At 47.8% G+C, this 27,760-nt stretch overlaps 1 protein-coding gene across 3 annotated transcripts in view; it reads left to right on the forward strand.

Moving 5' to 3' along the window:
• IRF2 (interferon regulatory factor 2) overlaps positions 1-27,760 on the forward strand; it is a 96,433-nt gene that overhangs the window by 20,455 nt on the left and 48,218 nt on the right. The gene's annotated exons all lie outside the window — the stretch shown is intronic.

Genomic DNA, 27,760 nt, shown 5'->3' on the forward strand with positions numbered 1-27,760 from the left:
CTCAAGTCCATATGCTGTGAAATCTGTCCGCGATTCCAGCTTTGCTGAATCGCAGAAGCTGATGCCATCTTGGTGCTGGGGTCCCGGGCCAAGCACACCCAACGGTCCCAGCCTGTTTTTAAATTTACGAAATATTTTTAATATAGTCTTTTTGGTCCTAATTTCTTTATATGAATTTTTGTGGAAAATACTGTAAAAAGGCGATGGATTAAGGAAATACTATTAGATTTTCTTAAGTTAGAGGTATCTGGGAAATAATTTATCTATGGAGCTCCACAGAGCTTTCTCACCTTGTTTATTTTTTATAAAAGAGAATATCACATTTGTATTCACAGCAGATTGAATGACCATCATTGTAGTTTCTTGGTTTGTTCTTTTTTTAAGATTGATTTATGGGGCTGGCACCGTGGTATAGTAGGCTGAGCCTGCAGCACTGGCATCCCATATGGGCTCCAGTTTGAGTCCTGGCTGCTCCTCTTCTGATCCAGCTCTCTGCTATGGCCTGGGAAAGCAGTGGAAGATGGCCCAAGTCCTTGGTCCTCCGCACCCATGTGGGAGACCCTAGAAGAAGGTCGTGGCTCCTGATTGGCCGAGCTCTGGCCATTGCATCCATTTGGGGAATGAACCTCTGGAAGCAAGATCTTTCTCTCTGTTTTTTTCCTTTCTCTGTAAACTCTACCGCCCAAATTAGTTATTGGAAAGGCAGAGTTTACAGAGAGAGCGAGAGAAACAGAAAGAGAGAGATCTTCCATCTGCTGGATCATTCCCCAAATGGCCACAATAGCTAGAGATGATCCCATATGAAGCCGTGAGCCAGGAGCTTCTTACAGGTCTCCCAAATGGGTGTAAGGACCCAAGTACTTGTGCCCCCTTCTGCTGCTTTCCCAGGAATATTAGCAGGGAGCTGGATTGGAAGGAGAGCAGCTTGGATTTGAACCAGCACCCATATGGGATGCTAGCATTGCAGGCTGCAGCTTTACCACTACACCACAACACGGCTCCTAAAATAAATCACATTTCACACAGAAGATTGAACTGCTTGGGAAACAGTCCTTAGAAGTAACATTCCTGGGCCCAAGAGTGTCATTTTTAAAAAGATTTTATTTATTTATTTGAAAGTCAGAATTACAGAGAGAGAGAGAGAGAGAGAGGTCTTCCATCCACTGGTTCACTCCCCACAATGGCCAGGACTGGACCAGGCCAAAGCCAGGATCCAGGAGCTTCATTTGTGTCTCCCCATGTGGGTACAGGGGCCCAAGGACTTGGGCCATCCTCTACTGCTTTCCTAGGTGCATTAGCAGGGAGCTGAGTTGGAATGGAGCAGCAGGGACTTGTTCCAGTGCCCCTAGGGGGTGTCAGGCATTGCAGGCAGCTGCTGTACTCGCTGTGCTACAGCGCTGGCCCTATATGACCTCTTCTTGAACTCTCATTCATGATCCTTCAGGTAGAATCAGTGCAGAACGATTTTCCTGGGGCACAACCTCTGGTCCTTCCCTTCTTGATGAAGCTGCCTAATTTGGCAAGTGTTCTTGGAGCCATCTGGGGGAATGGCAGCCCTGCTCTGGAGAGCCAGCCTCTTTCCTCCAATCCCCTTGGCCTCTCTTCTGCTGGCTGGCAGCTTAAGACAGGCCGTGACAGTGCCGAGCCTTTACCCTCCTCACCTCCTGCCCTGTCACTGAGGTGTGGTGAGTCTCCCAGCTGCCGGTCACATTTGCACAATCAGGGCTTTGACAACAGAGGCATGGGCATTTTTAAAAGCTTGTTTTATGGATTTCAGATTTAAAATCCAGAATGATGATTGCTGCTAGATTGCAAAAACTGTGTTTGTTTTTCATCAGTGCAGCCCCGAGTTCATCTAGGGTCAAAAGACTTCCTCTTCAGGATAAGTCCCAGACGGTCCCTTCTCTTTCTTTCCATCCCTGTTTGAGGGAGCTTTGTATCTTAATTGTCCTTCACTGAACCCTGACTGCTGGGCAGTGAACCTTCTGGCTATGGGCTGGCTGTCTCATTCCTGACATGAGGAGACAATCCTTGGGCCAAGCGTGGTGTCCAAGCCCACCAGTTTCCTAGCTTTTATGTGGGAGGAGCCGAAGGGCACCTGCAGAAGAATGCCATTTTCCAGGCATTTTATGTCACCCAGAAGACTCCCCAGAAGTTGGGTGCTCGGTTCTCATGGTAATGGAACCCAGTGACGGCCAAGCTTCCTCTTCTCACACTGAGGGTAGTAGGATGCTTACCTCCAAGGGTTATAGCGAGGGTTCAGTGAGATCTTAGATAGAGATTGAGTGCCTGATAGGCGCTCAGTAAGGGGTCCTTGTTCTCACAGCTTCATCACCACCTTTATCTCTGGCAATCAGGGCAGCATTATTTTTTTTTAAAGGATTTTATTTATTTATTTGAAAGGCAAAGTGACACACAGAGAGACAGAGAGATGCACAGAGAGAGAGAGAGAGAGATTCCATTTGCTGGTTCACAGCCCAAATGGCTGTAACAGCTGGGGCTGGGCCAAGCCAGAGCCAAGAGTCCAGAAGCCCACATGGGTGGCAGGAGCCCAAGTGCTTGGGCCATCTTCTGCTGCCGTTCCAGGTGCATTAGCAGGGAGCTGGATGGGAAGTAGGGCAGCAGGGACTCAAACTGGTGTTCTGATACAGGATGCCTGTGTTGCAAACAGTGGTTTAGTCTTTACTGCCACAATGCCAGCCCCAGCATTGGGTTTTTTTTTTTTTTTTTTTTTTTTTGAGGCATATTTTGACTTTTGCGTGTGCAAGGGCAATTCAGAAAGTGCCATGCCTATAGGAAGTCTTCGAAGAATTCGTGGAAATGCATATTGTGAAAAAGCTATGCATGCATTTCAAAACTTTTTAATTTCATCTTCCCACAGATTCTTTCAGCTGCTCTCGTTTTTATGAACAGTTCAATGCACTGCTGGTTAAGGTGGAGGCTGGTGTAAGTACCTTGGCCTGTCTGGTAGGAAGGTCTCCAGGGCTCCTTGGCCTTCAGATCTCCCCCTGTTCATCCTGCCAGGAGAGAGTGTGGCCCCAGAGCAGCACATCTCTACCCGAGCCCTGACCCCGAGCACCTGAACATTCAGTGTCTGTTGTACTTCCCCCCTTTCAGTGATACCTTGGCTCTTTCATTCAAAGTTAAGAGATAAGGGAAATGTCAGAGGTTGGTTTTCCAGGCAGGCCCTCGCGTGAGTTCACATTTGTGCCACTGTACGTGTTTCGTGTTTGTGTTTCACACCAGGGCTTCGAAGAGGAGCACGCTTTTGTGGCAAGGAACAACAGCCCCTGGCCTGTCTCTCATTCATAGTGCACAGACGACAGACTCCCTGTAACTTGGGGCTCATAAAGTGTGCTGTGTCCCTTAATTTTTGGAATAAAATATTTAAAATACCATGAGAGAAAAAACAACGGTATTACCAATGTCAGTGTAAAGGAAACTTGGGGATAGTTTAATGAAATTTTGGATTTTATTTAAGTAAGTCTTTCCTATTAAATTGGTAAAGTAAACCATCTATATTGTTAGGTGCATATTATTTGAAGGAAATAATAATTTAATTTTTAAGGTTTTTTGAAAGGTGGGGCAGAGAGAGAGAGAGAGAGCGCTTCCTTCTGCTGGTTTGCCACAACAGCAAGGGCTGAGCTAGGCTGAAGCCAGGAACCTGGGGCTTAATCCAGCTCTCCTACATGGGTGGCAGGGACTCGCGTCCTTGAGCCCTCACCTGCTGCTTCCCAGGGTGTGCATGAGCCTGAAGCCGGGTCAGAAGAGGAGGAAATGGGAGTTGAACCAGGCACTCTGATAGGTTATGTGGGCCTCCCAAATGCCCTCTTAACCACTCTGCCAAATGCCTGCTCTGGAAGTAGTCACTTTAAATGGTTATTTAAGGTTTCAAATTATATGAAAATATTCAATAAAAGTATTTTCACACTTTCTAATAGAAGCAGTTTGCATTAAACTCTTTTATTTCAGAACTGAAAAGTACTGTATTGTTCACTAAATTAAACATAGTTTGTGCCAGATTAATTTGTAATTTAAGTACAAGTTAAGAAAAAAAGACACTGATTTTCCAGTGTAGCATGATAACAGTAATATAATTCAAGAATAGTAATAACTTGGAATCTATTGTAGGTCCCAAATCCTTTTTTAAATTTTTATTTTATTATTTTTTTTTTTGACAGGCAGAGTGGATAGTGAGAGAGAGAGGGACAGAGAGAAAGGTCTTCCTTTTTACCGTTGGTTCACCCTCCAATGGCCGCTGCGGCCTGCACATCACACTGATCTGAAGCCAGGAGCCAGGTGCTTCTCCTGGTCTCCCATGCGGGTGCAGGGCCCAAGCACTTGGGCCATCCTCCACTGCACTCCCGGGCCACAGCAGAGAGCTGGCCTGGAAGAGGGGCAACCGGGATAGAATCCGGCGCCCCAACCGGGACTAGAACCCCGTGTGTCAGCGCCGCAAGGCCGAGGATTAGCCTGTTAAGCCACGGCGCTGGCCTTTATTTTATTTTATTGTTTAAAAAAAAGATTTTTATTTATTTGAGAGGCAGAATGACACAGAGAGAGAGGTCTCCCATTTGCTGTTTCAGTCCTCAAATGCCTGCAATAGCTAGGCTGTGCCTGGCTGAAGCCAGGAGCCAAGAACCTCATCCGTTTCCCACATGGTAGCAGGGACTAAGTACTTGGACCATCATCTGCTGCCTTCCCAGGTTCACTAGCAGGAAGCCGGATCAGAAGCAGAGGAGTGAGGGGGATGGCATTACGGCACAGTGAGTTAATAAGCTGCTGCTTTCAACACTTTCATTCCATATCAGAGCACTGGGTCAAGTCTTAGCTGCACCACTTCTGATCCAGCTGCCTGCTAGTGTTCCTGGGAAAGCAGTGGAAGATGGCCCAGGTCCTTGGGCCCCTGAAACCTGTGTAGGAGACCTTGATGGAGTTCTGGACTCTTGGCTTTGGCCAAGGTTGGGGCTGTCTGGGGAGTGAACGAGTGGATGGAAGATCCCTTTCTCCTTGTCTCTTCCTCTCCCACTGTCACTCTGCCTTTCAAATTAATAAAGTAAAACTTTAAAACAAACTTAAAAAAACAGAGGAGCCAGGACTTGAACCGGCACTCCAGTATGGGATATGGGTGTAGCAGGTATGCTTAACCCTGTTTACCACATAGCCCGTACCCCCAGATCCTGTATTTTCAAACCCCAAAGGTCTGAAAACTAAAGGTCACTACCATGATTCATTTGTCAGTGTAGTCTGCCCTGAGTTGACATACTTTTATTGATCCCAGTCGGTGGGAGTGTTCGCCTTGTACTGCAGAAACACTGCTGTGTTGGATTAAGGGGTTCTGCCCTAGATGACGTTTTGGGTTGTAATGTTCCATGTGGGATGTGAACCATATTAGTTCTCTCAAATTCAAACACATCTGGACCAAGGAATCTGAATACAGGGTGGTGAGCCTGTTCCGGTACAACCGCCTCCTGTAAGCAGAGCGCCAGATTTTCCCAGGGCAGTCCTTGTTTCTGTGTTTCCAGAATGACTATTCATAACCCCCATGCACTTCACAAGGGTTTTGGCCAGTACTAAGCACCTCTGAGTTATGGATAATGGGCAGTGCAGTACTGGTGTGCATGACAAAATTTCTAGTAAATTCCTAGACACAAAATTAAAAAAAATACACAGGATTCCAGATTATGTCTTAGAAACCTCAAAAAATTTGAAGCATTCTTTATGAGAGGTACTTTTGAAGTGTATACGGCACTGCCTTCCTACACAGAATCCCCGTGGCATTTACATATGCTTCTGTTCGTGGCATTTCATCATGGGCCTTAGGACCATTGCCTGGGTATGAACTACCTCTCTCTTTAAATTAATCAACTAATTAATTAATTTAGAGAGATGGATCCAGACAGACAAGCCTTCCATGTACTTGTTGACTCCCCAGGTGTCCACAAAGCTGGGGCTGGGTCAGGCCAAAGCCCGAAGTCAGAAACAGTCTGGGTCTCCCACATGGGTGGCAGGGACCCAACTACTTGAGCCATCACCACAGCCTCCCAGGTGCACATTAGCAGGAAGCTGAAATTGGAAGCAGAGCCGGGACTTGCGCTCCCGCACTCTGGTATGGGATGTGGGTGGCAGGCAGCTTAACCAGTACACCAAATACCCACCCCCAAGCCTTGTCTTAAACTAGGCAGCAGTTTCTGTTTCCCTTCTGCTTATCATGATTCCCAGCCAATCTAGAGAGACCTCTTATCTGTGTGAATTTCAACACACACAGTGTTGTCCTGTAGCCTTGGATAGTACTGAACCATATGTATAGATATGTATCTATATCATCTATATACACACACTATGTTTTATGGTAGGTAAGAGATAAGCAACATTAATGAATAATAAGATAAAGACAATCATAACAATGTGTTGTATAATAAAAGTTATTTAAAACTTATGCATTCCTTCTGGAATTTTCCATGTAATATTTTTGGACCGCGTCTGTGAATCAGAATAGCGGAAGTGTGCATAAGGGGGAGCTCAGTATCAGTATGTTTGGTTTATTCAACAAACACTGAACTTCAGTTTTTGCCAGCCTCAAGGCTCCACGAACAGAACGATGAGTAAAAACAGAACGATGAGTAAAAACAACCAGTTTAGAGGAGGAGATTCTTGTCTAGATTTGGGGCCTGCGGGGGGGGGGGGTATACGCAGGTTTGCTGGGGAAGGGAGTTGGAAGAGAAGTCTGAAAAATGAAGAAGGGTGAGGGTAGGGGTGCCCTCGGGCCTGGGCGGCAGGTGCAGAGGCCCAGCGGGAGGTGGGGGAGCGGGAACCGCGCTCCGTGAGCCCCCGGCCCGCGTCTGTGCCTGCGGCTGATGGGTTCCGCACCGGGCCGCCCCGTTGAAGGAGGGGACTGTTGTGGACCGCCGGTTTCACTTTCTGTCCTCACAGCGCTGTCGCTGTTTCCGTGGACAATGGTCCGTGTGTGCCCGGCTCAGTCCTCCGAGGCCACAACGCTGACGGGCTGCAGATTCCAGCCAAGCCGGAGCGAGGAGAACTGAGGGCTCATTCAGGGCTTCGGTCCCCAGCGAGTGAGGGACATGTCGTCAGTAAGAAACAAAAAGCAAAACCCTGACTCACGGTGGGCCCGCTGCGAGCCAAGCGCCCGCCCGCCCGGGAACTGTGGTCCCTGCACAAACTGAAACCACGCTGGGAAGGCGGGCTGAGGCCGGGGGCGGAGACCTCGGCCGGGCCTTCCTCCCCGGCGGCTCTGCAACCCACTTTGTGACTTCAAAGTTCAGTAGCCTCAACCAGGCAGTGCGCGGGGTTTGCCTGGAGGTACCACTTGGGAGCTGGGAGCCGAGCGCCGTCCCTCTCCCCCTCCCTCTCTCTCTCTCTCTCTCTCTCTCTCTCCTCTCTCTCTTTCTCGGGAGGCCTGGTTGTTCACGTCCTGCACAGCCCAGCAATATGAGTGAATTAGGGACCGGCCCTTCCGCAGGAAACGAAACCTGGGGCTGCTGGTTCCGATCATTGTTGCTCGACTGAGCCACCCTCGTGCGAGGATGGGTGAAGGATAGATGTGAGCGCGCAGTGCAGCCCGGTGCCTGCATTCCCAGCACCACAGAGGGGCTGGCCGAGGGTTTGTCACTCCCGCGCTGGGCTCTAACTCACGTATGCGCTTTGCCGTCTCTCTTGCCAAGTCTCGTCTCTTAAACTGATTTCAGATTTACACCACAGTCGTAAAAATAGTGCAGGGAATTTCTTTTCTGAACCTCTGGCAGGGAACCCGCCAACACGGAGGTCCTCTCACTCCTGAGTGCTTAGGCACGTCTCTCCCACACTGAGGACACCATCCCGTGTGACTACAACAGGGCCATCAGAATCCAGAAGGGGGGGGGGCACTGCACCCTGCTCATCCACGGACCCGCACAGCTGTCCACAAGTGTCCCTTGCAGGAGAGGAAAGACCCAGCGCCAGGTGGCATTTGGATGTCCTGCCTCTTTAATCTTTCTTCAACTTCTGTGACTGTGACAATTAGGGGGGCTGTTATCCTACACAGTGCCTGCCGGTTGGGTTTGCTGGACATTTCTTCACAATTAGATTCAAGCTTTACATATCTTTAAATAAGACACTCACAGGGACGATCCCATCTTCTTGCACTCCTGTGGGTGGTGTAGGACTCAGATTTGTCCCTTTATTGGTGAGACCGTCATTTTATCGGTTGATTTAGGAAGACTATGTCGGGGTGTCCATTGTAAATGTACTCTTTCCCCCTTTGTTGTGAGAATATTTTGGGGGAGATGCTCTGATACTAAGTAGCCGATTGCCATTAATCTTTTATCCTGATACTTCTTGGTTTATTAATACTTCCAAGGCCACCAATATCGATGTTCTAACTTCATCTACGTTTATTAATTGGCATTCCACCTTGTGGGCGAGCTTTCTCAACCCTGTGTCCTGGGTTCTTACTTTGTTCAACGATAGGCATTTTTATCATTATTTATGCTGCTGGTCAACTTTTCCCACATTTGGCCAGTGAGAAGCCCCGTCAAGTTGGTACATTCCCTGGTCCTTTGACCACCTCCTTACTTGTGTAAGTAAGTAAACTTTCTGGTTCCGGCTTGTGTTTGGCTTTCTCTGCCCCAGGCTGAGAGCCAAACATTTCTCCAAGAAATCCTCATTCCTTTTAGTGGAGTCTGGCATTAGGAACTATGATGTGGGTACCACATGTGCTCATTGCTGCTGATGTAGTACTACTCTCAGGCCCCCTACGTGGGCAGGCTTGGAGGATATGTATGCTTTCCACGTATGCATGTATATACCCCACACCTACACCCACTCACACCTGTTTACTTCTGTATTTATTGAGATGATGAAAAGCCATGAATTGCAACTGATTCCTTGTATCCTGACCTGACGCCCAGGGTTATTCTGGTTTTCTTTCTCTGTGTGATAGTTCTCCAGCAGTGAGAAGCCTGGCTCCCATTATCCTTAATGTCGCCTGGTGCTTGGCTGATTCCTGTCCCTGTTGGTGGCCCCACCCCGATGAGGACACCCTCCTCCGCTCCCATTTCCTGCTCAGAAGCCCAGCCACAGCACGTGGCTGTGGCACCTGTGCCCCTCTCCAGGTTCCCTGCTCTACAGGCCGGGGTGCTGCTGCCCTGCCAGCCTCGTGGATGCCATCTGTATGCCGACGGCCTGCCCTGGCTGCCTCTATCCTCTCCCTCTCTCCCCACTGGTATCTGCGGTGTTCGCCTCCTAGGGCTGCCAGCGTAAGCGACCACGGCGTATTCCTGCACAGTTCTAGAGTCTGAAATCAGGGTGAAGGCAGGGTCTGTTCTTTCTGGGGCCTGGATGGAGAATCTGCTGCAGGCTTCGCTCCTGCTTGTGGTGGTGGCCGGGGGTCCTCGGTGTTCTGTGGCCCTGGACAAATCACTCCAGTCTGTCTGTAGTGGCCTTCTCTGTGTCCAGCTTTTCCTCATCTCACGAGGACACCAGTCCTATTAGATGTAGGGACTGCTCGTGCCCTGCATACGCAACCCCAAGATAAGACTATAGAAGACCAGACATACCACAGGATGCACTTTCTGGCTTATGTTGAGCTGATTATTCTAAGAAAGTGCAGACACAGAACCAGCTCTGAAAGGTTGTGCTTTTGCAAAAGCAACGTACTCCTACAGGGGAAATATACAGTAGTTAATGTATCTGTATCAGGAATAGGTTGCTCCAGGCAACAGGTATACCCAGGAGACTTCTCATCCACAACACGTATAGTTCCTCCCCTTACTTTCCCATAAGGTGTGTCACCATTGCCCCCAGCAGCCCCAAGCCCCAGTTCCTTCCTGTAGCTCAGGGCGCTGTGTAATTTTCCGTCATCTGACCCCTCTTCAGGTCTCAGATTTTCTCTCTCCTACAGGCCCAGCCTCATCCAGGATGACCTCATTTTAACTTAGGACATCTGCAAAGACCCATGTCCAGATAAGGTCCGGCTCCCAGCTTCTGGGAGTACAGGAAAATTGGGGGCGCCATTCATGCCAGCGCATCTGCTTTGTTCATTTCCACTGCATGGGCTTTTGGACTCAGTATTCATAGAAGAGGGGCGGGAGGAAGGCTGGAAGGAAGCTATAGGCTGTTTTGTGAATGTTCTCCTTTGCCATGTCATCTTGTTCTCTGACTGAAAATGAGAGCGCTGTGTCACGTCACTGGAGTGAGCACAGGCTAGCGCTTGCCATGACAGCCTCAGGCTCCACGGGTCCTCTCAGAGACAGGACCTCAAGGCCCTCCTGCATCACAGCCCTTCACTCTGCCCGTCTGGGAAACCTCTTCACCTTTGTTAAACATTTCCCTACTGTCTGATATTTGAGTCAGTTTAAAATTTTTTTCCATTCTGAATAATCCTCATTGAATATCCTTGACCATAAATTTTGTGCCTCTGGAAACTTTACTATTAAACTTCACTGTTGATCAGGTCTGAGGCTAGTACTTTATAGATCACATTTCACCCTTACCAGGAACCCCAAGGAAGTTATCCCCATTTTACAGAAAAGAAAACTGAGGCATAAGACCTTGGTTCTGCTGCTCCCTCTCTGCCCTTGGTCCCTGAGGCAGTGCCCTGGGAAGTGGTTAGAGTCACGTGATGGAAACCCTCCTCCATAGAGACTAGGGGGTTTCTGAGTTTTGGGATGAATGGCTGGATTTCTCATCTAACAAGTCCCTGATCTTCATGTCACGTACAATATTGTGACAAAGAAGTGGCACTATCCGCAGGTTCATCCCCTGTCCGCTTGGGATGGCTACAGGAGCCACTGACGTCTTCCCCAGTTTCCTCTGCACCCATGGGTGTCTGTGCTGTGCTGGAGTCATGGCTGGCAGGCTGCCGTGGCTCACACCCCCCAGCTCCTTGGTAAATAAGAACAGTGCTCGACCCCTTGGAGGTCACAGTCACTCGCTAGGGAATCAGCTCATCAGTCAGCGAAGAGTCGGGCTGGACTGGTTGTTGTTAATATCCAAGTATTTCGGGAAGAGCTGTGGTAATAGTTGGATATACATTGGTCAAGGGGAGCTTTCTTGGAAGAGGGGATTTAAAACTGCGCCCTGAAGGCCGAGAGAGCAGTGACTTGGCATTGATTGAGTGGCACCGGGACTCACCAGGTTGGAGTTTTGGGGCACAGGAGTTTGGCTGCCTTAGAGGCCCTGATCCCAAAAGTGAGGTCATTGTCAGATCGGGAAGCAGAGTGACCTCATCACCAAGTGTTTGCTTTCTGCAGAGGCGGAAATGGCAGGAGGCAGAAAGTGACAAATCCTGAAAATGCTTGGTACTTGTCACGACCGTAGTGAATGCTAGCGTGGCGTTGGCTTCAAGGTAGTGCGGCGTTAGCTTTGTGTGGGACCGCCTTGTGCTCCTGAGACGGTTCTGCAGGTTAATCGGTAACAGGCCGAGCTCAGCGCACTGTGCTCCTCCTCAGGGACCTGGCGGGGACCTGGCAGGCCCCTGCGTGGGGCCAGGTGACCTTGCTTTATGGGCAGCAGAAACTGAAAGGAAACAACTGGAGAACATACCCAAGTGATGCAAAGGGGAAAAAAAAAAAAAAGCCCGTGCGGGTTCTTTTCGGTTTCTTAAAGAGGGGGTGGGGGTGAAAGGGCGGGGAGCGGGAAAATATTCTTATTTTGGAGTACAGGAGTGGGGAAATACTGTTTTTCTTGTACAAGCTACAAAAATAAAGCGTGGTTGGCCAGGATGTGCAGTGTTTTGTTGATTCCCACTTGCCAGGAAGGTACTAAAAGGCACAGGAAGTGTGGGTTTTGAAGGGGGGCTGGGTCCAGGAGGTTGGGAAACTGCTTCCTATTCATGAGGCCCAGCTGCCGGAGCCCGAGCAGTGCTCGCAGGGCTGGAAGGCTCTCTTGGCCCCGGCAGGGGCCCCTCCAGCTCCCATGGCGATGCCAGGTCAGACGGAGGCGTCCGGCCCTCTGTGCCACTTTGTGTCAACTGCAGTTTGGCAGCACGTGTGTGCTGCATGCCTAAGACTCCTTGCCACGTCTGAGCCCTGTCACTCAATAGCTTGGCAGAGCCTGGGCAAGCTACTTAATCTTAAGCGTCTCAGTTTTTTCATCTATAAATGGGGGCTATAGTAGTACTTGTGTTACAGGGGTGTTGTGAATCTGGTGGGCTAACACTAATACTCCTAAAGGGCTCAGAACTTGTCTAACACCGTTAAGCATTTAATACTCCTTAGCTATTTTAGTAGCATTGTGGTGGAGCAGGGGATAGTCGGTGCCCGCCAGCTGCTGCTGTTGTTAGCACGCGCAGTCGCTGCCACGGAAGCTCCCTGACTACCTACAGGTTGTGTTCCAAAAGGTGACTCAGCTCGCAGGGTGCGTCAGCCGTTTCCACACTAGGCTTCCTCCAAACTGGAACAGCTGCAGTGGCCGGCAGGCACTGCACAGAGGAGTCCTGTACAGATATTTTATCTCCCCCGGACAACCTGACCACTTGCTGTGATTTGGAAATACTAGAGCCGGCCTGGAAACCCTACTTCCATCTTCAGTGACAAAAGTTTCCTCCTTCATGGTAGCCACATTTCACCAGGGGCCAGTGCTGTGTCCTAGGAGGTAAAACCTCCACCTGCAATGCCGGCATCCCATATGGATGCCGGTTCAAGTCCCAGCTGCTCCACTTCTGATGCAGCTCTCTGCTATGGCCTGGGAAAGCAGCAGAAGATGGGCAAGTCCTTGGGCCACTACACCTGTGTGAGAGACCCAGAAGAAGCTCCTGGCTCCTGGCTTCGGATCCGGCCATTGCAGCCATCTGAGGAGTAAACCAGCAGATGGAAGACTTTTCTCTCTCTCTCTCTGTGCCTCTGCCTCTCTGTAACTCTGCCTTTCAAATAAATTAATTAATTAAAAAAAAAAAAGTTTTCTCCTTCGTGCTAGCCGCATTTCATGTATCCAATAGCTGCAGGTGTCTGGCAGCTCCCGAGTCAAGCCTGCACAGGTGTAGAACGTGTCCAGTATTGTACAGTGTCTGCTCAGTAATCTGTACTTACTGAGTACCTGCCGGGGTCCCAGGTACACGAGAACATAGTTCCACATATCAACATATGGAGCAATGTTAACATGTGCCTGCAGAATGAAAGGAGCATTTGTCTCAGCGGATTCAAGCCCATAAAAATGAAACGGAGACTGTGACAGTGTAAATTCACGTTCAGTAGCAGTTAGCGGCTGTGTGTTTTATGAATGAGCTTGTGTCTTGCCTGTGGCCGTGAAGTGATGACATTGAAGCAGTTTTCTAAGGAATGGTTGGGTCTAATTGTCTATCCAACATCTCTCATTGGATATCCCAAAGACATCTCAAACTCAGTACCTCTTAAGCCAACCTCAGCTCCTCTGTGGGCCTCCTGTGTTCCCTGTTGCAAAGATTGGCATTACCACCCAGCTCACTTGAAAAAGCAGGTCACAGAAGTCCAGATAAGTTTGAAGAGGGAGGGGAGTTAGAAATCCAGAAAGAAAAGTGCGGTGGCTTCTGTTTTCCATGTGAAGTTGGAGGCAGGCTCATTGGCAGGGGTTGATGAGGGTGGAAATGAGTTAGGGAGTGTGAGGATGGAGAGATCCGCAATTGCGCCCATGGGGAGTGGGAGCAGGAGCTGGGGGCGGGAACGGCAGAAAGATCCACAGAGACTTGGAATGCTCGGATGGGGTGATGAGCCCTACATCCACCTTGAGATGACCAGCCAGTCATGAATTTTGGGAGGCGATGGGACCCATTTGTAGCTGCAGGGCCACTATGCTAGGGGGACATCAGGGCCAAGGAGTGGATGGGGAGAAGAGGTGGGGGGAGGAAAACCAAGTTGAGAAACAGGAAAGCAAATTGGGGCTGGGGTGCTCTTTGGGCACGGGTGGAGCAAATGCAGGATCCTGGGGAGTGTTGGAAATCGAAGAAGTGGCCTTGTGGTAGGTCCTGGCGGAAAGGCTGGGCTCTTGCCCGAGGGCACACATGTAAGAGACCATTGAAAGGTTTTGAAGCATGCCAGTGACCAGCTCAGATTTGTTTCCAAGATGAGAGTCAAAGCAGCAACTGAAGGCAGATTGGTCCGCGAGGGCACAGGCGAGAGAGGAGGAGCCCCTGAGCCAGGTTGCAGTGTTGAGGGTGGAATAAAGGTGTGAGCCACAGGTATGGCAAGACTGCGGATTCTGCACAGCTTTGTGACTGATGGCAGTGGGTGCGTGGGCCAGGAAATGGGCATGGGCCTGCGAAAGGGAAGGAGGCTTCTTGAGAGGTCTGGTTCCCATCAAGGTTGTGCTGTATCTGTGTGTTTTTCTTTTTTTAAAAAAAGATTCATTTATTTATTTGAAAGTCAGAGTTACAGAGACAGAAAGAGAGACAGAAGGATCTTCCATCGGCTTGTGCATCCCCCAAGTGGCCACAACAGCCGGAGCTGAGCCAGGCTGGAGCTGGGAGCCAGGAGCTTCATCCAGGTCTCCCACATGGGTGGCAGGGGCCCAAGCATCCTCTGCTGCTTTTTCTGGGAGCATTAGCAGGAAGCTGGATTGGAAGTGGAGCAGGCGGCTGTGTTACCCACTACACCGTAACACCAGCCCCATGAGCTGTGTTTCTTGGATTTACCTAGGGGAAATGTTCTTTGAGAACTTGCAGAGGCCTCACATGAAAAGCATATATCTGCATGAATATAACACATAATACATGTATCTTTTTAAATTTTAAAATATTTGGTAGCTAGAGAGACAGGAAATAGAGAGAGAGAGAGAGAGAGAGAGAGAGAGGCTGAGAGAGCTCCCATGCCCATGACAGCCAGGATCAGACCTGGGCTGAAGCCAGGAACTGGGAAGTCCATCCAGGTCTCCACATGGGTAGCAGGAACTCAATTGCTTGAGCCATTACTGCTGTCTCCAAGTGCAACTTAGCAAAAAGCTGGAGTCCAGAGTCCAAGCCAGAACTCAAACCTAGGCACTGGGATATGGAATGCAGGCTTCTTAACTGATGTCTTAATTGCTGGCTAAATGCTTACTCCCACACACATTTTAAAAACTTACTCCCTGGATCAGGAACCCTTTTTCTCATTATGCTGCCTTGAAAACTGTTTTCTAGAGTGGCCACCAAGTTATCCACAGTACTAAAAAACTAGTTGTGTATTAGTAGGGTTTTTTGAGCACATAGGTGGACCTTAAGTCAATTTCTTATCTGTTCAACTAGTACAGTGAAATTCTATTCTTTGGACCACAGTACCAGTATAATGTAATGTAATATGAGGGGTCTTGAAAAGGTTTATGGCGGGCCAGTGTTTAGGCCCATTGGGTTAACTCACTGTTTGCAACATTGGCATCCCACCAGAACACCAGTTTTCATTCTGGTTGCTCCACTTCTGATCCAGCTCCCTGCTAAGGCACCTGGGAAGGCAACAGATGATGGCCCAAGTACATGAGCCCCTGCCACCCTTACGGGAGACCAGGATGGAGTTCCAGCCCCCTGACTTCAGTCTGACCCCCATCTGTTTTGGCCATTTGGAAAGTGAACCAGCAGTTGGAAGATCTTGTCTCAGTCCTTTCTCTCTCTCTCTCTCTCTCTCTCTCTGTCTCCTCTCTCTGTTGATTTACTTTCAAAATCTTAAGTAAATCTTTTTAAAAAGGCAAAAAGTTTGTGAAAAATGCATATTATGGAAAAACTATGTATGGATTTCAAAATTTATTTGCACTAAAATAAATTTATTGTAACATTTTCCCGCAGACTCTTCTATAATATGGTATCATACATCATTGAAGCAAAAGTTTGATAAAGTGATCTTTTCCATATTTGGAGTGCTTTCTTATATTTTCTATGTTTTAGTTCATTGAAATTACATTAGAAGTGCTGATCTTAACCCAGTTAACTGATTCCATGACCTTCTACTGAGTTGTTACCTGAAGTTTGAAAAACACTGATCTAAAGGTTTTTGGCATATTCTTTGGGAGTCAGGCAGATCTGGATTTGAATTTTAGTTGTACCTCTTAAATAGTTGTGAAGCTTGTAGGTTGCTTCATGTACTTATCTGTAAAATGGAGATAAGATGCCTGCTGTAACTTTTTGAAATAATGCATGCAAAGCCCTTGGCTTAGTGTCTGGCTGCTGGCAAACCCTGTGATGTTGATAATGACAGTGGGGATTTTCAGTGTTCAAGTCCGGTTTTCTGTCTTTGCAGAATTTTGCATGGACATTTGTAGTAAGCTAAAAAGGGTCACAGAAGTCAGAGTGAGGAGTAATGAGTGTCACATAGTAGGAACCTGCAATTGGGGAAGGATCGTTGTGTGCCCAGGAAAAAGATCACCATGAAAAAGTGACACCCTATTCCTGTAAGCTTTTCCCTGTACACACCCAGAACCACATCCTGATGCAGAGCAGTAATTTCTTGCTTATCTCCTGGCCTCCGTTTGGGAGCCACAGAGTTCTGTGTGGCTCACAATACTGAAAGCCGGCTTTTCCCAAGGCACTTGCTCAGAGGTCTTTATTGGCCTATGTAAATAAGCTCAGAGTCCAGGCAGGCATTGGAGACCCTCCGGGAAGAGCTGGCCTCACATCCTGGTCCCTTAACTGGAAGCTTGGGTGACATGTTTTGTTTTGTTTTGTCTTTTTTTTTTTTTCTTTCTTATTTTTGGCACAGCAGAGGTTTAACCTTTAAAGCTATACTTTTCTGTTTTCTTTTTTTTAAAGATTTATTTATTTTACTTGAAAGTCAGAGTTACACAATGAGAGAAGGAGAGGCAGGGAGAGAGAGCGAAAGAGGGGTGGGGGAGGTCTTCCATCCAATGGTTCACTCCCCAATTGGCCGCAACAGCTGGAACTGCGCCGATCCGAAGCCAGGAACCAGGAGCTTCTTCCAGGTCTCCCATGCGGGTGCAGGGGCCCAAGGACTTGGGCCATCTCTACCGCTTTCCAGGCAATAACAGAGAGCTGGATCAGATGTGGAGCAGCTGGGTCTAGAACTGGCACCCATATGGGATGCCTGCACTGCAGGCGGTGGCTTTACCCGCTATGCCACAGCGCCGGCCCCTAAAGCTATACTTTTCTTTCTTCACCTCTAAAATGCTTTGTACCTGGTTAGGGCAGATTATTTAACTGATAGGGGGTGTTGTGAGGGCTAGAGATGTTTAATGTCAAATATCCAACACTCACTTCTCACATGCCTGCCAACTCTTAGGAGCCACACACACACTGGGTCATAAGTTGGCTGCAGTACCCCACCCTGTGAACACATCTTCCTGGTTGTGTTTTGCCCATGGTCATTAACCTTGGACCTTGCCTACTACCTTCTCTCTGCCTGAGGCAGGGGTTCTCCAACCAGTAAGTTCTTCCTTTACCGTAAAGCTGTCTGTTACAAAGCCATTTAATAATTATATATATATATATATATATATATATATATATATATATATATACCTTTATGAACCAGTTAACTTGGTTAGCAATTAAACATATACCATCATCTGATGTCTGTTACAAAATCTTTTATTATTATAATTACAGTATTAGTTAGCCTTGTATGATTTATGTCTCACATCCTCAGTTAACGTGTTAGTTCCTGAGGGCAGCAATCATATTTTACACATCTTTGAACCCTCTAAAGCACTTAGCCCCATTCCTTGTTGTAATGTGTGTTTGATAAATATGTGTTGGTAACACAGGATGACTGGGCGTGGAAATAACATGTGCCATAGGACAGGATTGTCCAGTGGTGGTTGTTGTGAGAAGGTTTAATGGATGAAAGCGAGTTAGGTTTTGTTCGGAGGGTACCTTTCTGGAGGTTGATAAGAGTGGTGGGCACACGGCTGTGCAGGGAGGGCTGTTAAGTGATGGGAGCCCTCACAGGCACTTGTACAAAACGGTGCAGCTGCAGAGACCTGGGGCAGAGCACTGCTGTGGCCGGCTTTTGTCACACAGACTTGAACTTTCTTAGTTCTCATCCTTTGCCTGCATCCCTGACCCCATGTCACCCATTTCCATGACTGTTACTGTGAACTGATTAACGGTGGCTCTGCACTGTTAGGAAATTCAGCTTTTCTCCTTTTTACTCCTTTCTTCTAGAAAGAGAAACCTTCTGGATGTACATTTAAAATGGCAGTTATTTTCTTTCAGGACTCATACCTTGCAGGCCTCTTTCCATTGTCTTCCGCCTCCCATTGCTTCTGCTGAGTGGTCATTGTCAAGCTTATGGACTTGTGTGTGTCGGTCTTTGGGGGTGGGAAGATTGTTGTTTGGAGCTAATGAACTGGTTTATTCCTCCCCTCTCCAGATGTTTTTATAAGTCGTATCCATGTTTTGTGTGTGTGTGTGTGTGTTTTGGCAAGTGCAGCACAATATGCCTAGGTGTAGTTTTATTTCTGTTTGTGAATTTGAGATTTGTAATAATTTTAAAATCTGATTGAAAGATAATTGTTCATTGTCTTTTTATAAGATTTATTTATTTATTTGAAAGGCAGAGTTACAGAGAGTTAGAGGCAGAGAGCGAGAGAGAGAGGTGTTCCATATACTCATTCACTCTCCAGATGGCCATAATGGCCGGAGCTGCACTGATCCAAAGCCAGGAGCCAGGAGCTTCTTCCGGGTCTCCCACGTGGGTGCAGGGGCCCAAGGAGTTGGGCCATCTTCTACTGCTTTCCCAGGCCATCACAGAGAGCTGGATCAGAAGTGGAGCAGCCAGGACTCGAACCAGCACCCGTATGGGATGCTGACACTCCAGGCAGCAGCTTTAACCTCTATGCCACAGCTCCAACCCCTCATTGTCTTTTTAAATAGTGTTTCTGCCTCATGCTTTCTTTTGTCTTTGTGGAACTCCAAATGACTCATATTTTAGACCTTTTCAGTATTTTCTCTGTGGATTTTTATGTTCCTCTTTATATTTCCCCACCCTTTTGTCTTTCAATCTCTATATTTTCTTCTGACCAATCTTTTTGTTCACTTTTTTTTTCCAGCAATGCCAAAGATATTATGAAACCATTCATTGAGTTCTTAATTACAGTGTTTTATTCTTTAATTCTAGAATTTCTTCTCTTTTTATTTTTTCTAGTTCTCTGCCAAAACTTTCCATCTTGTCTTTTGTTTCCTTAAATGTTTTAGAACGTAGATTAAAAAAAAAAAGATTTATTTCTTTATTTATAAGGCTGAGCAACAGAGAAAGAGAGAGAGGGGAATCTTCAATCCGCTGATTCATTCCCCAAATGGTCCCAACAGCTGGAGCTGGAAAGGCCAAAGCCAGGCATCCGGAACTCCAGCAAGGTCTCTCACACAGGTGCAGGGACCCACGCACTTGGGCCATCTTCAGCTGCTTCCAGGCATATTAGCATGGAGCTGGATTGGAAGCAGAGCAGCCAGGATTAGAACCACTGCTCTGATCTGGGATGCTGGCATTGCAAGTGGTGGCTTCACACGCTGAAACACATTGCCAGCCCCTAGACATAGAGTTTTAGACTGTGTCTGAGAAACATTCGGTGTCTGCATATCCATTCTAGCTGTGTAAGAGCTGTGTCTGTATCCCTATGCATCTGTTTCTGTTGTCCGCTATTTTCCTTGGATTTTCCATTTTGAGGCCTTTTTTTCCTTCTATTCCTAGCTGCATTGATTGCAGAAAGGAGATTTCCTTTACAAAGCTGCAGAGATAACGTAAACCTGAAGATAATGTTATTTTCCTCGAGATAGGATTTACATGTACTTTGGCTATTTCCAGGTCATTTAAATTTGGCCAGGGTTTGAGACGATTCACAGCTGAGCATCAGTCCTTGCTGTTAGTCTATTCCTTTTAGTTCTATTAGTTAACAAAGGTTGGTGGAGAATTTCCAGGAACCCTTCTTCCTACCGGAGTCCTGTTCTTTGATTTTTGTGCACTGAGTCACTTGACTATGCCAAAAGCACACCTTCACTTCTGCCCTGGATGTCAGGTATGCTTTCCTGGTTTCTTTCTTCTCCCAGGTCCTGCTCTCCTAACGTCTTGGCTACCTCATTAGTTCCCTTATGCTTTAAGCAGATTTTTAAAAACATATATTTCCCCATGTGACTTATTTATTGACCATGGGAGTTAGTTCTGGATTATTTATTGCACCTTTACCAGAAGCACCCCCCCCCCTCAGCCAAGGATTTTACTATCATAAATCCAACAAGGATGTTTAGAAGTTTGTTGAACAGAGAATGAACACTGTTTAAGTGGCATTTAGGAAGATGAAGATGTTGGTGTGGTACACAAGACACAAAGGAGTTGGGAAAGACTCAGTAAGTAGAACAACCAAGAGGCCATCGTAACTCAGCACTCTCTGGAAGCAGCGATTTATGAGCCTGGGCTTTCCACATCAGATAGACCTGAACCCGAGTTGTGACTCTTCACTGACTAGCAGGTTGCCTTCTAGCAGTTTCCAATCTATTCTCTTGTCTGTAATCAGGGATAATACAACCCTTGTCTCCTGAGCTGCAGGAGTTAAATGACAAAACTCATAGAAAACTCTAGTTTTAATGCTTGGCACATAGTAAGAGCTCAGTCGGCCTTAGCTGTTGCTGTCACCACCCCAACAACATCACTGCTAGTGACACTAATCAGGGCTCCGCATTGCACGCTTCATGGGGGACCATTTGTGTCATATCAATCACCGTGATGCTCTGCAGCTTCGGTGTAGCAGTACTGGCACCAATGATGTTCTAAATATAGTAGTCTACCCTGATCCATGATGTCACTTTCCTCAGTTTCAATTACCCTCTGTCGACTGTAGTTAGAATGTAATGGAAAATTCCAGAAGGAAACAATTTATAAATTACTGTTCTGAGTAACGTGATGAGATCTTGTGCCTTCCAGCTCCAACCCACCTTGGTTATGCATTTTCCCTTAGTCCCATGTATCCATGCAGTTTACCCTGTTCACTTGTTAGGTCACTTAGTAGCTATCTTGGCTATTAGATGGTCAGGGTATCACAGTGCTTGTGATCTATCTAGCCCCTTTATGTTACTTAATAATGGTCCCAAAGCATGAGACATGTGTTGCTGGCAGAGATTTGCTGAAAAGAAGCCATCAGGTGCTTCCTTTAAGTGAAAAGCTGCAAGTTTATCACTGGTATATATGGATAGGGGAAAACATAGTATATAAAGGGCCTAATACTATCCGTGGTTTCAGGCATCCACGGGGAGTTTTGGTATGTGTCCTTGGTGGATAACAGGGGCCTGCTGTACCCAGCATGTGCCGAATTGATTGATAACCATGGTTCTGAAGATGAGCCCAACCCTAGATCTCAAAGGTGTTAGGACAGCGATTTTATAAAGGGCTTTTGTTAGCCTTGAGGATACTTAAACTCTCTCTCTTCCTTTGAAACAGAGGTTGCTCATATTTTGGGTTTATAGAACCACAAAAATTTTAGTACCTTACTCTTAAAAATAACCTACTATTAAGAATAGAGTTTACAAAAAAGATAAATCAGACCATGAGCCCTCATGTTACAAAGGACTCACAGAAGCACGGATAACCTCAGAGATCGTCTTCTCAGCGTGGAAGGCCTGGCCCAGGGACATGCCCCCGCAGTGGCAGAGTCAGGCCTGGACACAGAACTGTCCTCATTTCTGTGCATTGTGGTTCTCTTAGGCAGAAATAGCACCTTTGTGTCTTTGCCACTCTGTTACCGGCCTTCACCGCCTGGGTGTTGGTGCCCTGGAGAGATGACCCTTACAGATGTGTCCCCTTGAGTTTCAGCGTGGAAGCTAGACAATGCATACTGAGTACCGGCATCTTTTCCGTACTGAGTCTTCTGATTCTCAATGCTCATTAGCCCAGGGTCCAGCTCAAGGATCAGTTCTGATGTAGAATTATTCCCTTGCCTTCCTTCACAGAAGAGAAATTACATGAGAAATCTATGCCAAATGGAAAATGTTTTGTTCCGTGTCACGTGGCAAGACCACTGGCAATCCATTATCTGTTCAGTGTGGGATGGGGTGTAAAGTCAAATAAAATAGAGGAAATAGGGGCCGGCGTTCTGGCGTAGAGGGTAAGCTGCCACCTGCAGTGCTGGCATCCCATATGGGCGCCAGTTCTAGTCCCGGCTGCTCCATTTCCAATCCAGCTCTCTGCTGTGGCCTGGGGAAGCAGTAGAAGATGGCCCAAGTCCTCAGGCCCCTGCACGCATGTAGGAGACCTGGAAGAAGCTCCTGGCTCCTGGCTTCAGATCAGCGTAGCTCTGGCCGTCACGGCCATCTGGGGAATGAACCCACGGATGGAAGACCCCACCCTCCTCTCTCTGTGTAACTCTGACTTTCAAATAAATAAATAAATCTTTTTTTTTTAAAAAAAAGGAAATACCTTCATGCAAATGGGTTAGCTTTTTGTTGTTTATCACTGGGGATTTTCTAGCTATTTAAAAATAGAAACAAAAACAAAAACATAAAATCTGAAGTAAATGAATCTCTTAAGAGTTACCCTACTCTGATAAAGTTCTTGCTGTAGTAGAGTTTCCTAAAAATCCACTTAAAATTAAAAATATTCCTGACTTAAGATTTGTTTTATGTATTTTTTAAAATATAGAAATCTCTTTTTTTAAGATTTATTTCATTTATTTTAAAGGCAGAGTTACAGAGATGGAGACAGAGAGAGATTGATTGATTGATTCTGTCTTCCATCTGCTGTTTCACTCCCAGAATGGCTGCAGAGAGAGAGAGATATTCTTTTCTATCTTCCACCTGTTGGTTCACTCCCCAGATGGCCACAATGGCTGGGGCTGGGCCAAAACTGAAGCCAAGAGCTTCTTCTGGATCTCTCTCTTGGGTGCAGGGGCCCAAGCACTTGGGCCATCTTCCACTGCTTTCCCAGGTCATTAGCATGGAGCTGGATCAGAAATGGAGCAATTAGGACTTGAACCAGTGTCTATATGGGATGCCAGTGTCGCAGGCAGCAGCTTTACCCTCTATGCCACAATACTGGCCCCCTGACTTAAGATTTAAAATGTCTTTTAAATGCATGTGATTTCCATGAGTCTAAGTCCATTTTGTGTTGCTATAACAAAATACCTAAGGCTGAGTACTTTATAGCAAAACGAGGCTTCTTTAGCCCACAGTTCTGCAGGTTGAGGAGCATGGCACTGGCATCTGTGTGGCACTGGCGGGGGCCTTTTATAGATGGCATCATCGTGGCCAGGGGTGCATGCCAGATAGTGGTGAGCAGTGTGTGTGGAAGAGTGTTTGTGGGGAGGTGCCACAAATGGGTTGCTTTTGACAACCCGTTCTTGGAGGAACCAGTGCAGTTCAGGAGACCTGTGAGACAGCATTGATCTATTCTGCAGGTGGAGCACCCTGCCCCTCCCCCCACCGTGATCTAATCACCTTCCACTCAGCCCCATTTCTTAAAGGTCCCACCTTTCCACACTGCCACCCTGGGGACCAAGCTTTCAGCACAGGAACCTTTGGGTTTTAACCATTTCCAAGCCCTGGATGGTACCCTGGTGTTTTGGCCAAAGGAAAGATACATCTTGAGGTTTGGCTGAACTCCATCCAATGAAAGGCCTGGTATGTTAATAAGAGCTGGAACGATAAAGAGATGATGAGATAAAATCTGATGTTTAATATTAACGGAGGCTTGCTGGTCAGAATAACCAGACTCCCCATGAAGTCACAGAAGATCCAGGCAGTCCATGGTTAAAATCCAAAGGAATCCAGAGCCTCGACTCCCTGGGCCAGTAGTAGTCTGTTAGAAAACACAGAATAAGCCTGGTGTCATCTAGAACAACTGAACTGAGATGCATAGGTGCACTGAAGTTGATGAAGCGTTGATCTTGATTTCATAATCAGCCTTCATCTTCCTTGTGGATGAAACTGGCCCTATCCATTCTTTGCTTAAATCCTTCCGCTTTCTCTTCAGTCTTGGGGTGTTGACCAGGCTCCTAGGCTCAGTGTTCCAGGCCCTGCAGAGTCAGCCTGGTCCCCAGCCTCCTCTCTGCTTCTGACTGCCTTTCCGCGCTTGGTCCTCATGCCTCAGGGCCTTTGCAGGTCTCCCTTCTGAATTAGTTTCCTAGGCTTGCATTACCAAGTGCCACAAACTGTGTGGCTTCACACAACAGCGATTCTGTTAGTGTAGAAGTCTAAAATCAGTGTGGCAGAGGGCCATCCGCCTTCTTAAGACTCTACAGGAGGATCCTTCCTCATCTCTTCCAGCTTCAGTAGCTCCAAGGATTCCTGGACTTGTGGCAGTTACCGTGCCAGTCTTGCCTTTGCCTTCACGCGGCTGCCTTCCCTCTGTGTCTTTGTGTGACTGTCCACCTCTCGCTCTTCTGATTCCTATGACCTCTGGTCACAATGTTCTCATCAACCAGTCAATATACAAGCATCTCTGGGATCTGAGGGGCATTGGTTCCAGGAACCCCTCCCCCAAATAGTAAGTCGCACAGGTGCTCAAGGGCCCTGTATTAAATGGGGTAGCATTCACATACAGACTATGAACGCTACTATGTCTGCTTTAAATCATTGCTAGATTGATTACCTGTAGTACCTAATACAAAGTAAATGATACATGAATAGTTGTTATACTTTATTCTTTGGGAATAATGACCAAAAAAAATGTCCATTTATGTTCAGTTCTGATGCAACTATAGTAGATAAATGAGATGAGAGACAAACAATGCTCATATGGACACTGGAGAGAAACCAGGACCTGTGAGGTGGCAGGAGGACCTGTAATGTGTGTTCCTTATATGTGGCAAATTGAAGTTTTGCTTTCTGGAATTTTTTTTTCTCAAATACTTCCTTTTTTATATATATTTTAAAGATTTATTTATTTATTTGAAAGGCAGAGTTACACAGAGAGAGGAGAGGCAGAGAGAGAGAGAGGTCTTCCAGCCGATGGTTCACTCTCCAGATGGCCGCAACGGCCGGAGCTGTACCGATCTGAAGCCAGGAGCTTCTTCCAGGTCTCCCACATGGGTGCAGGGGCCCAAGCACTTGGGCCATCTTCTACCGCTTTCCAGGCCATAGCAGAGCGCTGGATCAGGAGCAGCCGGGTCTTGCAGGTGCTTCAGGCCAGGGCGTTAACCCCCTACGCCACAGTGCTGGCCCCTCTCAAATACTTTCAAATTGCATTTGGTTGACTCCATGGATGCAGAAGCAGCAGATAGAGGCTGGCGCCGCAGCTCAATCCTGCGGCACCGGCACACCGGGTTCTAGTCCCGGTCGGGGCACCGGATTCTGTCCCGGTCGGGGCGCCGGATTCTGTCCCGGCCGCTCTTCTTCCAGGCCAGCTCTCTGCTGTGGCCCGGGAGTGCAGTGGAGGATGGCCCAAGTCATTGGGCCCTGCACCCGCATGGGAGACCAGGAGAAGCACCTGGCTCTTCTTTATGAAGAAATCATAATTCACGGGGCTGGTGTCGTGGCACAGCAGATGAAGCCACCGCCTGTGACACAGGCGTCCTGTATGAGCACGGTTCGAGAGCCCGCTGCCTCTCTTCCCATCCAGCTCCCTGCTAGTGCACCTGGCAAAGCAGTAGAAGATCCCAAGTCCTTGGGCCCCTGCGCCCACGTAGGAGACCCAGAAGGAGCCCCTGGCTCCTACCTTCAGCCTGGACCAGCTCCGGCTGTTGGGACCATTTAGAGAATGAACTCGTGGATGGAAGATCTCTCTCTCTCTCTCTCTCTTCCCACTCCACTCACCCTGCAACTCTGCCTTTCAAATAAGTAAATGAAAATCACTTTTTTTTCTTCGTAAAAAAAAAAAAAGTCAGATCTCAAATGCAGAATCTGTGAACAATGCAGATCGGTTGTACAAGTTTCCCTCCACACCGGCTGCAGCTTTAAAGTCAGCGAGCTCTTTGAAGTATTTCAGGTGATTGTTCTCTCCCCCAAGAAGGGTATGGGAGGAAATACCGTGTTCTATCATTCGGGACTGGAAGCAGCGTCGTACACACGCCTCTCATGTGTCTGTGTTACTAAGTTTAGGCACAGCAGCTGCCCCAGTGACTCACAGCAGTTCTGCATGTCACGCTGTCCCCTCGGAAGAGGCCATGTCCTCATGACTGCTCTGCCCTGGCCTCTGCCCTCTCCGGTCCTTGCTGCTCCAGATCTAGCTGTCCCCGCTCTGTGCTTTGAGGTCTTGCCCCGAGGGAGGATCTGAGCAGGTCGGTGGTGACCACCCTGGGTGGGCTCTGCCCTGTAGGGGTCACTCGTGCGATCTGTGTACAGATTTTCCCAGCGGTCCCAGACCCCTTCTGTAACCTCTTACCATGTTGAACGTAGGCCTCTTCCCGGAGAATGATACTTTCCTTCTTTCCTGTATCCTATTAGACCGGGAGTGTCTTATCTTTTCCAGCTCCTGGAACCTCACTCCATGATCGTCAAATAGTTGGATAACAATGACTAGAAGAGGCAGCTGCAGTGGGGGCTCCTTGTGGAGATTCCTCATGCCTTTGGGATGTCTCTCAGGGTCCTGTGGCTGTCTCAAAGAATGGTGCTCTGGAGCCTCCCCACGAGACGATGGAGCCAGCCTCCAAAGACAGCCCCACCTGGGCTGATCCCGGAGCTGGCCAGGTCCTTGTGTTGAACAGTTCCTGTGTGGAAGGGAGCATTTAGTCTTCCTTGGATTGTAAAAAGGCCCGTGAACAGGCAAGTTCCTTCTCTGAAAAACATGCGGTTGGGTTGGGAAGAGAGTGCACACAGCTGGCAAGTGGACAGTAGCTGTCCCGAAGCAGGTCTGATGTGCAGAGGGGCAGTGTGAAGACCATGGCCTGTGGTAGGATGTGGACCAGGAGGGATGGCTTCAGACTGGATTGGAGACCAGGTGTGGAGGCTGGGTCTCAGAGGAGAGATGAGGCTGGGCAAGGCCAGGGAGAGCGGAGCGGAGGGCATGCAATACATAAGGGGCAGGAAGGGGTCGTGTCTTCAGCCAAGAGTGCACGAGAGGTAGAAGAGGAAAAGAGCAAAGGTGAGGCCCCTGGTGGTTCGCTCAGTGATGTGTGGACTCTGGCGTTAGCTGGGGGCGGGCACAGAGGGAGAAGAAGTCGTTGGCAGGCCGGAAGAGAGACCCGCTGAGACACTGATGGTCTCAGCCCACAGTCATCTGACTGGACGGTTCAGAGCCCCTGTTTGCAGGAAATGAGTTAGAGACCTCTGAGGGTTACAATGTCAGCACTGTCCACAGATCTTACGAATGAGGCTCTGCTTCCGGATCCCAGGTTCATTGTCAGTTTAGGCATAAGTTAGGTGGGGGTGAATGGTAGCCAGTTTGGAAGGGACTTTATTCATAATTCTTTCCTGGATATATTTTGATAGGTAAGTGAGACTGTCTTAGAAAGGCATCTGGGAGGAGTGGAGAGACTGGCATCGCGTAGGCTGATAGAGGAAAGGTGTTCAGACCATGACATGATTTTCAAAGAGAAAATAGGTTAAAGGTGAAAGAGATGCCAACAGGTCGGGGGGGGGGGGGTGATATTGAAGAGGCTGAAGGGAATAAGAGACTGTGCTAGAGTAAAGACAAAAACAAAGGTGAAGAAAGGACAAGACGTTAGGGATCTTTGATTATAGATAACATCGGAAGGGAATGGCTTATTGGTAAGACCTTTGGGGAACAAAAGTGATTGGTTACTTTAGAGCTCTGTGTGCCAGAGGAGGTTCAGAGCATTTGTATGACCCTGATAGCCAGCTGAAATGAATTGAATTCATACCTAAAAGGGTATGGATGGGTTGGTTATTGTAACTCAGTCCCACAATGACCGCTCTGCTCTGGCCTCCGGCCACCCCCACCCTGGGCTCTGGGAAAGATAATCCCTGAAGGTGCTCTGAATCCTGCTGCAT

This window comes from Lepus europaeus, chromosome 16 (genome assembly GCF_033115175.1).
Source record: "Lepus europaeus isolate LE1 chromosome 16, mLepTim1.pri, whole genome shotgun sequence".
Taxonomy (NCBI): domain Eukaryota; kingdom Metazoa; phylum Chordata; class Mammalia; order Lagomorpha; family Leporidae; genus Lepus; species Lepus europaeus.